We start from the raw sequence: 11150 nt of genomic DNA on the forward strand, positions 1-11150 counted from the left end.
GAGAGATCATTAGATGGGTCAGGGATATCATGTGCCCCAAAATTAAATTACACCCCGTCTCAGTTGGGAGGTGCAGCCTAGAGCGGCAATTAAGCTAATGACAACGAGAGAGAGACAGAGACAGAGAGAGAGAGAGAGAGAGAGAGAGAGAGAGAGAGAGAGAGAGAGAGAGAGAGAGAGAGAGAAACTGGGTAACATTGAGACCACGGGAGTGAATCCACCACTGTCTCGTCTCCAATCAGCCTAATTTATGCAACAATAATTACCCCTCGTATGTGACGGAATAAAAAAGAAACCAGAAAGAGCTGAGACTTCACAGGAACCTTGATTAAGCCCCAAAATCAAAGCTTTTTCCAAAGAAAGAGAAGTGTCAGGGAATAATTGCAGTCTCTGTTACTGAGCACTGAACCAATGTAGTATGATTAGCTCAAGCTGCTGAGCGGCTGTTGGAGCAGGACTCTTGATATGTTATGTAATGGAAAGGACAATAAGTAAACAGTCACCAGATAGCCAGTGGAGAAAGTGTTTGCGTTACAGTTTGGATTTGTAATGAGCCCTCGACTTCATTCCAATAAAAGCCCACTTCTGATGTGTTTTACTTATTTGAATAGTGATGACACGCGCGCACACACACACACACACACACACGCACACACACACACACGCGCGCACACACACACACACACACACACAGCCACACAAGAAGAATTTAGCGTTGACCTATAACTTGATCTGAACCTGACCTTGGTCAAATAAACATGTCAAATAGTTTAAAATATTTTAAGTGTGCTTAATTTAACTTGGAGTTTGCACTTTAAGGACTATTAAATTGGTTCCATTGTACCAGTCAAACCCAGCTCCAGTTTGGTTTTTCCAAAATATGTGACGTATTTGCCCCAGGTCTAATCTGAAAATTAGTTAGGAGACAGGTTTTTTAGTGTTTCTCTTTGAAAACTCAGTCTGTATCCTGCATTATGTTCACGAAAGTGTCTAAAATACAGTACACTACAGTGTAAAATACAGGTGATGTATAGCAACAGTGAGGTTTGAATACCTGCCAGGCTGTATAGTCCCAGAAGTGTGCCCTGTCAAAGTATGTCTCCAGGGCCAGGGTCAGGACATTGGGGACATTGTTCAGAGAGCTGAGCACATTGAAAACCACGTCCATAAACTCATCTCCTGCCTCACTCTTCACAGAAGACACAGCATCTTCCTCCTCCTCCCTTTTGAAATCTGAAAAGATAAGTCTTCTTTTAGGGAAAAGCTGAAGTGACAAACACATAAAAAAGATCAAGGACTATTGTGAAACCCAACCATTTGTCAGTTCTGAATGGGGCCTTTTCAGCTGCGATCAGTAGATGGCTGTGTACCGCTAACCTTCCCTTTCAACCTTAGCCGTCACGATTCACAATGTTCCCCAGCTGCAACTTGGAGGGGACTGGGGGTAGGTGGAACTACAGCATTATCAAACGCGTCAAGTTGGAAATGATCTCAAGGCCTGTACATATTGAAAAATGTCAAGGCTGTCCAAGCTGAAACACGCATCCAAGAGGTAACAAAAGAAGTGTTGGCATAGAAAAACACACACCCACACATATGTATTGAAACTATAGAAAAACATACCATTTCCAAAGCCTCTTGTGGACGAAAAACCATATTTTTTTAACCTTTATTTAACTTGACAAGTCAGTTAGGAACCAATTCTTATTTACAATGATGGCCTAGGAACAGTGGGTTAACTGCCTTGTTCAGGGGCAGAATGACATATTTTTACATTGTCAGCTCGGGGATTCGATCTAGCAACCTTTCGTTTACTGGCCCTTCCTAGATGGAAGGTAGGAAGCACAGAGAAATGGGGAGGGTTGGGGTTGGGAATCACCTGGGTTCCTCCAGTGGCACAGGTCCAGAGACCGTCCGTCAGTCTGTTTTGTGGGAGATGACAGGTAGTTGAATAAGAGGGCGAATGCTAAGCAGCAATGAGCGGGCTCTTTGAGCGAAGACAGGGCGTTGTTTGTGCTCCCCCTTGACAAATGCTGAACTATTTTAAAATGACAGGCCTAAAGTGCCTGCCACATTAAGGGATGCGAGGGCCCTAATATTGCCCGGCTATTTGAGAAGACAGAAAGCCCATTCACCAATGGGAATTGACTTGGCACAAAAAAAGTGCTCAAACATCCTTTGACCTACAATCACTCTATTACACTGCATTACGTGGATAATGCCTCCGCCTTGTAGTTTGTCAGCCTGGTAATTGGTCTGTTAGGAGAGGGCGCGTGGCGATACCGGGGGGAAAGGGGACATATATTTTTTCCACTTGGTGCTAAAGAGCATGGCGGGTTAATTAACAAGGCACATTTTTATTAATGAGCCCATTATGGAGCTGGAGAGGAGTTATGATAGAAAGACTGATTCTCCATTTCTAAGGAGTTGACATCACGCCTCTCAATCTCTCAGCTCCTGCATGTCCAACAAATACACCTCCTGCAACCTTGATTCATGGCCAACAAATACACCTCCTGCAACCTTGATTCATGTCCAACAAATACACCTCCTGCAACCTTGATTCATGGCCAACAAATACACCTCCTGCAACCTTGATTCATGGCCAACAAATACACCTCCTGCAACCTTGATTCATGGCCAACAAATACACCTCCTGCAACCTTGATTCATGGCCAACAAATATACCTCCTGCAACCTTGATTCATGGCCAACAAATACACCTCCTGCAACCTTGACTCATGTCCAACAAATACACCTCCTGCAACCTTGATTCATGGCCAACAAATACACCTTCTGCAACCTTGATTCATGGCCAACAAATACACCTCCTGCAACCTTGATTCATGGCCAACAAATACACCTTCTGCAACCTTGATTCATGGCCAACAAATACACCTCCTGCAACCTTGATACATTATCTTTTGCCAGCAAGGCCCAGCACAGGGTCTCTCTCTCTCTCTCTCTCTCTCTCTCTCTCTCTCTCTCTCTCTCTCTCTCTCTCTCTCTCTCTCCAGAGAACAGACCCACCTATCACAGAGCGGTTAAGACAGCAGTGGCTGCTGGGACTTGGGTCTGTTTGGTTCCTCTTAATTAGCTGGTCTCCGTGGCTGCGTCCCCGTGGTAGCGGTGTTGATGCACAGCAGCGCAGTGTGGGCTCAGGCGACGGTGAGGGGCGAGAAGCACTAGCTGGCTGCCATTATCTTAGAAGACCGGCGTTGTTATTAATAAGGTTATTTTCAATGTCAATTCATGTGCAAGTGCACAACAGTCTTTAAAGGTTGCATTTTCCCAGCAAGGAGAGAGGGGAAGGAATGTTTAAAGGTCAGTGTGTATTCTCAGGCTAGCCCCCTGCAGTGTTTATTACTGCACTCTATTGATTTAGCCATGATGATGATGATGATAGTGAAGACGTTCAGTCACTGCACAGCCCGTCCAGAGATGTGATTCGTTTCATTAGGGTCCCAGGCCCTAAGGACACTATCTACCCAGGGAGAGAGGTCTTTTTGGTAAAAAAGAAAAGGAAAAGAGAGGCTCATACAGAAAAAAAATATTTCATTAATAGAAAAACAGAACAAATTCATAAAATCTCTATCTACAACTTAATTAGATATTGGACACATTTGACATATATGTACATAAGGGAAGTGTAGTATGTGTTGTGTATGTGTACACAGGAGCTGCTGTATGTTGCCAGACAAATTTCCCCTAATGTCACGCCCTGGCCATAGAGAGGCTTTAATTCTCTATTTTGTTTAGGCCAGGGTGTGACTAGGGTAGGCATCTAGTTTCTTTATTTCTACATTTTCTGTTTCTATGTTTTGGCCGGGTATGGTTCTCAATCAGGGACAGCTGTCTATCGTTGTCTCTGATTGGGAATCATACTTAGACAGCCTGTTTTGCCACCTTAGTTGTGGGTAGTTGTCGTTGTTCGTGGCCTGTATAACCAAAGTAAGCGTCACGGTCGTGTCCTTATTCTTTGTTTTGTTGGCGACATTTATAAATGAAAAGAAATGTACGCTCACCATGCTGTACCTTGGTCCGGTCATTTCCACCCTGACGACGATCATGACAACTAAAGGGACAATAAAGTATTCAATTCAATTCAATTATGAGCAGGAAGCTAAAGTATTTTCATCAGAATGTGTGGTCTTATGGGAGTGTTCCAGGAGGTCTCTGTGCAGGATGGCGGTCATCCTGGGTCAGAGGTCAGCAGCCTCAGCTGGCCCTCTGAGGCGGTTTCACCCTCCAGGCCCTCCCTTCAACCCAGACAGTCACAAGACAGACAGACAGGAAGAGGGAGGCAGGAGAAACAACACATACTGTAACAACAGTGATAGATCTGCAGAGGTAACTAGACTGATAGAAAGCAGTCCATTCAGCAAGGGAGGACACACAGCCATGAACCCCTAATATACTGTAATGCTGTAGCTTCTTTGAATGTCAGGTCCTCCTCCCTACCAGACTAGTCTGCAAATGCCTTCATGCTCGCTTGCTTAGTGTGCACCGGGAAGGACTTGCTTAGTGTGCACCGGGAAGGAGTTATGTTTCATCTTGGACAGCTGAAAGCAAAAAAAAAAAAAATTGTGAAAAAAATACATGAAAATATAGCATAACCCCCTACATCTTTAGTAGAACAGTGAATATATAGCATAACCCCCTACGTGTTTAGTAGAACAGTGAATATATAGCATAACCCCCTACGTCTTTAGTATAACAGTGAAGATACAGCATAACCCCCTACGTCTTTAGTAGAACAGTGAATATATAGCATAACCCCCTACGTGTTTAGTAGAACAGTGAATATATAGCATAACCCCCTACATCTTTAGTAGAACAGTGAATATATAGCATAACCCCCTACGTGTTTAGTAGAACAGTGAATATATAGCATAACCCCCTATGTCTTTAGTAGAACAGTGAAGATACAGCATAACCCCCTACGTCTTTAGTATAACAGTGAAGATACAGCATAACCCCCTACGTGTTTAGTAGAACAGTGAATATATAGCATAACCCCCTACATCTTTAGTAGAACAGTGAATATATAGCATAACCCCCTACGTGTTTAGTAGAACAGTGAATATATAGCATAACCCCCTACGTCTTTAGTAGAACAGTGAAGATACAGCATAACCCCCTACGTCTTTAGTAGAACAGTGAAGATACAGCATAACCCCCTACGTCTTTAGTAGAACAGTGAATATACAGCATAACCCCCTACGTCTTTAGTATAACAGTGAAGATACAGCATAACCCCCTACGTCTTTAGTAGAACAGTGAATATACAGCATAACCCCCTACGTCTTTAGTAGAACAGTGAATATACAGCATAACCCCCTACGTCAGCGTTTGGGAGCCAGTGGGCCGAATTTGGCCCGTGGGGGATTTTGTTGCCTCCCCCAGGTTTTCTGAGCAAATAGATTTAATAAAGACTGTAAAAACACCAGGAAATCAGCCCCAAGTGATTTTAATTTTGTAAATCTGTTCCTAAGTATTCCCACGCTTAGTAGAGACACGTGATCATATACAGATGTAGGCAAGGTTTGGCATGATTATGTTGTGTCTGTTTGGACTTCATACGGTCAATGTGCAGTCTACAAATGATTTGTAATTCTGTTCCTGCCCCACGACCATCCACTCAAGAACAAATTGGCCCGCGGCTGAATATAGTTGATGATCCCTGCCCTATGTCTTTAGTAGAAGAGTGAGGTTACAGCCAGCTGGGTGTACTAAGGCCTGTCCTTGGAGTGTGTGTGTGTTGTGTGGTTGCGGCTGTGTGTGTGTATACTTTACACTTCTCAATCAAATTTGATGGCGGGCATGACAAAAATACGCGTAGAAAGGGGGAGGGAAAGCTAGCCATCCCATTCCAGCCAAAAAGCAAGAGTGTGGTGCACCACCATACTGCTTGAGTGAGGAACTCTATGCCTGAAACTGACAGCACAATTTATGATGTCACTGGGGCTGCAAATCCAGGAAAAATCCTTCTTTAACTGCTCTGATAAATCTGACCAGCTACAGCAGGACGGTCAGATTACAGCGTCAAATACATACCCCAAAAACAGATAGCTCCACGCTTTTATGGGCCATAATGCTACTTGATTTATGGATGTGCTTTGTGTTTTTATTGTTGTTTTATTTAATAATTATAACAGTCAGTTTATGTGAGGGGCTGAGCTGAGGAAAGATCTGGTTACAAGGCCTGGCCATGGAAGGACCTGTGGATTTTGCCAGGGAACCACAGCAAGGCACCCTGTCATCTTTGAACACAGGGAAAATAAAGAGGACATAAAAATAAACTAATTTCAGCTCTCTGAGCCTTGGGAGCAGGGCTGGGGTTGATTTGTGTACTCTAAGCAGGCAATGACATCACCCAGGTGTGGGGGGTGAGGGGAGTGGAGTCAGTATTGGGCGAGAGCAGTGTGGAGCGAGAGCAGTATGGGGCTAGGCCAGTATGGGTTGAGGGCAGTATGGGACGAGGGCAGTATGGGGCGAGGGCAGTATGGGGCGAGGGGAGTATGGGAAGAGGGCAGTATGGTGCGAGGTCAGTATGGGACGAGGGCAGTATGCGACGAGGGCAGTATGGGACGAGGGCAGTATGGGACGAGGGCAGTATGGGACGAGGGCAGTATGGTGCGAGGTCAGTATGGGGCGAGAGCAGTATTGGGCAAGGGCAGTATGGGACGAGGGCAGTATGGGACGAGGGCAGTATGGGACGAGGGCAGTATGGTGCGAGGTCAGTATGGTGCGAGGTCAGTATGAGGCGAGAGCAGTATGGGGCAAGGGCAGTATGGGATGAGGGCAGTATGGGACGAGGGCAGTATGGGGCGAGGGCAGTTTGGGGCGAGGGCAGTATGTGGCGAGGGCAGTATGGGACGAGGGCAGTATGGTGCGAGGTCAGTATGGGGCGAGAGCAGTATGGGGCGAGGGCAGTATGGGACGAGGGCAGTTTGGGGCGAGGGCAGTATGTGGCGAGGGCAGTATGGGGCGAGGGCAGTATGGGACGAGGGCAGTATGGTGCGAGGTCAGTATGGGGCGAGAGCAGTATGGGGCAAGGGCAGTATGGGGCGAGGACAGTTTGGGGCGAGGGCAGTATGTGGCGAGGGCAGTATGGGGCGAGGGCAGTATGGGGCGTGGGCAGTATGGGACGAGGGCAGTATGGGGCAAGGGCAGTATGGGACGAGGGCAGTATGGGGCGAGGGCAGTATGGGGCGAGGGCAGTATGGGACGAGGGCAGTTTGGGGCGAGGGCAGTATGGGACGAGGGCAGTATGGGGTGAGGGCAGAATGGGGCGAGGGCAGTTCGGGGCGAGGGCAGTATGGGACGAGGGCAGTATGGGGCGAGGGCAGAATGTGGCGAGGGCAGTATGGGGCGAGGGCAGTATGGTGCGAGGGCAGTATGGGGCGAGGGCAGTATGGGGCGAGGGCAGTATGGGACGAGGGCAGCATGGGGCGAGGGCCGTACCATCCTGCCTGCTGGGGGAACAGGATAGGGTGGATGGCACTGAGCCAGTGTATGGCTGCCAGAGTTGGGCCAGAGCTGCGTTAGAGCTGGGCCAGAGCACTCTAGAGGCCGGTACAGGAAGGTCCTGATACACATGACAGATAGCCATTAACATACACCATACAGCATACAACATACAACATACATCACACAGCATACACCATGCATACAGTACACAGCATACAGTATACAGCATGCAATATACAACGTACACCATACACCATACAATATACACCATACAGCATACAACATGTAACATACACCATACAGCATACAACATATAACATACAGCATACAGCATAGACCATACAACATACATCATACAGCATACACCATACAACAAACATCATACTACACACAGCATACAACATAAAACATACAACATGCATCATACAACATACACCATATACCATACAACATAAAACATACACCATATACCATACGACATAAAACATACACCATACAACATAAACCATACACCATACAACATGCATCAAACATCATACACCATACAACATACATCATACAACACACACCATACAACATAAACCATACACCATACAACATGCATCAAACATCATGCACCATACATCATACAACATACAATATAGAGTTTACAACATACAGCATGCAGCATACAACATACAGCACACAGCATACACAATTCAACATATGACACACAGCATGCACCATACAACATACACCATTCAACATACAACATACAAAATGAATCATACATCATACAGCACACAATATACAACATACAGCATACAACATACAGCAAACAGTATACAACATACACCATACACCATTCAACATACACCATTCAACATACAGTGTACAGCATACAAAATACAACACACACCATACATAATACAGCATACAGAATACAGCATACAGCATACAGCATACAGCATACAGAATACAGCATACACCATGCAACATACAATGTACAACATACAACACACAACAAACACCATACTGCATACACCATACACCAGACAACATACACCATACCAGAGAAAACATACAACATAAAACATACACCATACAACATTCAACATACATCGTAACACTCACCATACAGCATACACCACACGGTATACAACATACAACATACAAAATACACCATACACCACACGGTATACAACATACAGTTTACAACATACAACATACAACATACACCATACATTACACGGTATACAACATACAACATGCAGCATGCAACATACAACATACAGCATACACCACACGGTATACAACATACAACATACAGCATACACCACACGGTATACAACATACAACATACAACATACAGCATACACCACACGGTATACAACATACAACATACAACATACAGCATACACCACACGGTATACAACATACAACATACAGCATACACCACACGGTATACAACATACAACATACAGCATACACCACACGGTATACAACATACAACATACAACATACAGCATACACCACACGGTATACAACATACAACATACAGCATACACCACACGGTATACAACATACAACATACAGCATACACCACACGGTATACAACATACAACATACAGCATACACCACACGGTATACAACATACAACATACAGCATACACCACACGGTATACAACATACAACATACAACATACAGCATACACCACACGGTATACAACATACAACATACAACATACAGCATACACCACACGGTATACAACATACAACATACAGCATACACCACACGGTATACAACATACAACATACAACATACAGCATACACCACACGGTATACAACATACAACATACAACATACAGCATACACCACACGGTATACAACATACAACATACCACATACACCATACACCACACGGTATACAATATACAAAATACATCATACACCTTACAGCATACACAATACAATATACAAAATACATCATACACCATACAGCATACAACATACAATATACAAAATACATCATACACCATACAGCATACAACATACAATATACAAAATACATCATACACCATACAGCATACAACATACAATATACAAAATACATCATACACCATACAGCATACAACATACAATATACAAAATACATCATACACCATACAGCATACAACATACAATATACAAAATACATCATACACCATACAGCATACAACATACAATATACAAAATACATCATACACCATACAGCATACAACATACAATATACAAAATACATCATACACCATACAGCATACAACATACAATATACAAAATACATCATACACCATACAGCATACAACATACAATATACAAAATACATCATACACCATACAGCATACAACATACAATATACAAAATACATCATACACCATACAGCATACAACATACAATATACAAAATACATCATACACCATACAGCATACAACATACAATATACAAAATACATCATACACCATACAGCATACAACATACAATATACAAAATACATCATACACCATACAAAATACAATACACAAATGTATATACTCTAACAGGAGTATATAACTGTATATAATAGGAGACTGACATATAACAAAACAGTTTGACATAGAAACACCAGATTTTTGGCATTAAAAAATAAATTAAGTTGATTAATTATGAAATGATGAAACATATGAATAATATTCCATCCATGAGGCCACTAGGTCATCAGACTACAGGAAAATATAGAATGACAAAGCTGTAAAACATTATCCTAAATGTAAACAATTGGTGTTTAGTAGAACAGTGAATATACAGCATAACCCCCTACCGCTTTAGTAGAACAGTGAATATACAGCATAACCCCCTACCGCTTTAGTATAACAGTGAAGATACAGCATAACCCCCTACGTCTTTAGTAGAACAGTGAAGATACAGCATAACCCCCTACGTCTTTAGTAGAACAGTGAATATACAGCATAACCCCCTACGTCTTTAGTATAACAGTGAAGATACAGCATAACCCCCTACGTCTTTAGTATAACAGTGAAGATACAGCATAACCACCTACGTCTTTAGTAGAACAGTGAAGATACAGCATAACCCCCTACGTCTTTAGTAGAACAGTGAATATACAGCATAACCCCCTACGTCTTTAGTAGAACAGTGAATATACAGCATAACCCCCTAACGCTTTAGTAGAACAGTGAATATACAGCATACCCCCTACCGCTTTAGTATAACAGTGAATATACAGCATAACCCCCTACGTCTTTAGTAGAACAGTGAATATATAGCATAACCCCCTACGTCTTTAGTAGAACAGTGAATATACAGCATAACCCCCTGCGTCTTTAGTAGAACAGTGAATATACAGCATAACCCCCTACGTCTTTAGTAGAACAGTGAATATATAGCATAACCCCCTACGTCTTTAGTAGAGCAGTGAATATACAGCATAACCCCCTACGTCTTTAGTATAACAGTGAAGATACAGCATAACCACCTACGTCTTTAGTAGAACAGTGAAGATACAGCATAACCCCCTACGTCTTTAGTAGAACAGTGAATATACAGCATAACCCCCTACGTCTTTAGTAGAACAGTGAATATACAGCATAACCCCCTACGTCTTTAGTAGAACAGTGAATATACAGCATAACCCCCTACGTCTTTAGTAGAACAGTGAATA

Source organism: Oncorhynchus nerka, linkage group LG27 (assembly GCF_034236695.1).
Source record: "Oncorhynchus nerka isolate Pitt River linkage group LG27, Oner_Uvic_2.0, whole genome shotgun sequence".
NCBI lineage: Eukaryota > Metazoa > Chordata > Actinopteri > Salmoniformes > Salmonidae > Oncorhynchus > Oncorhynchus nerka.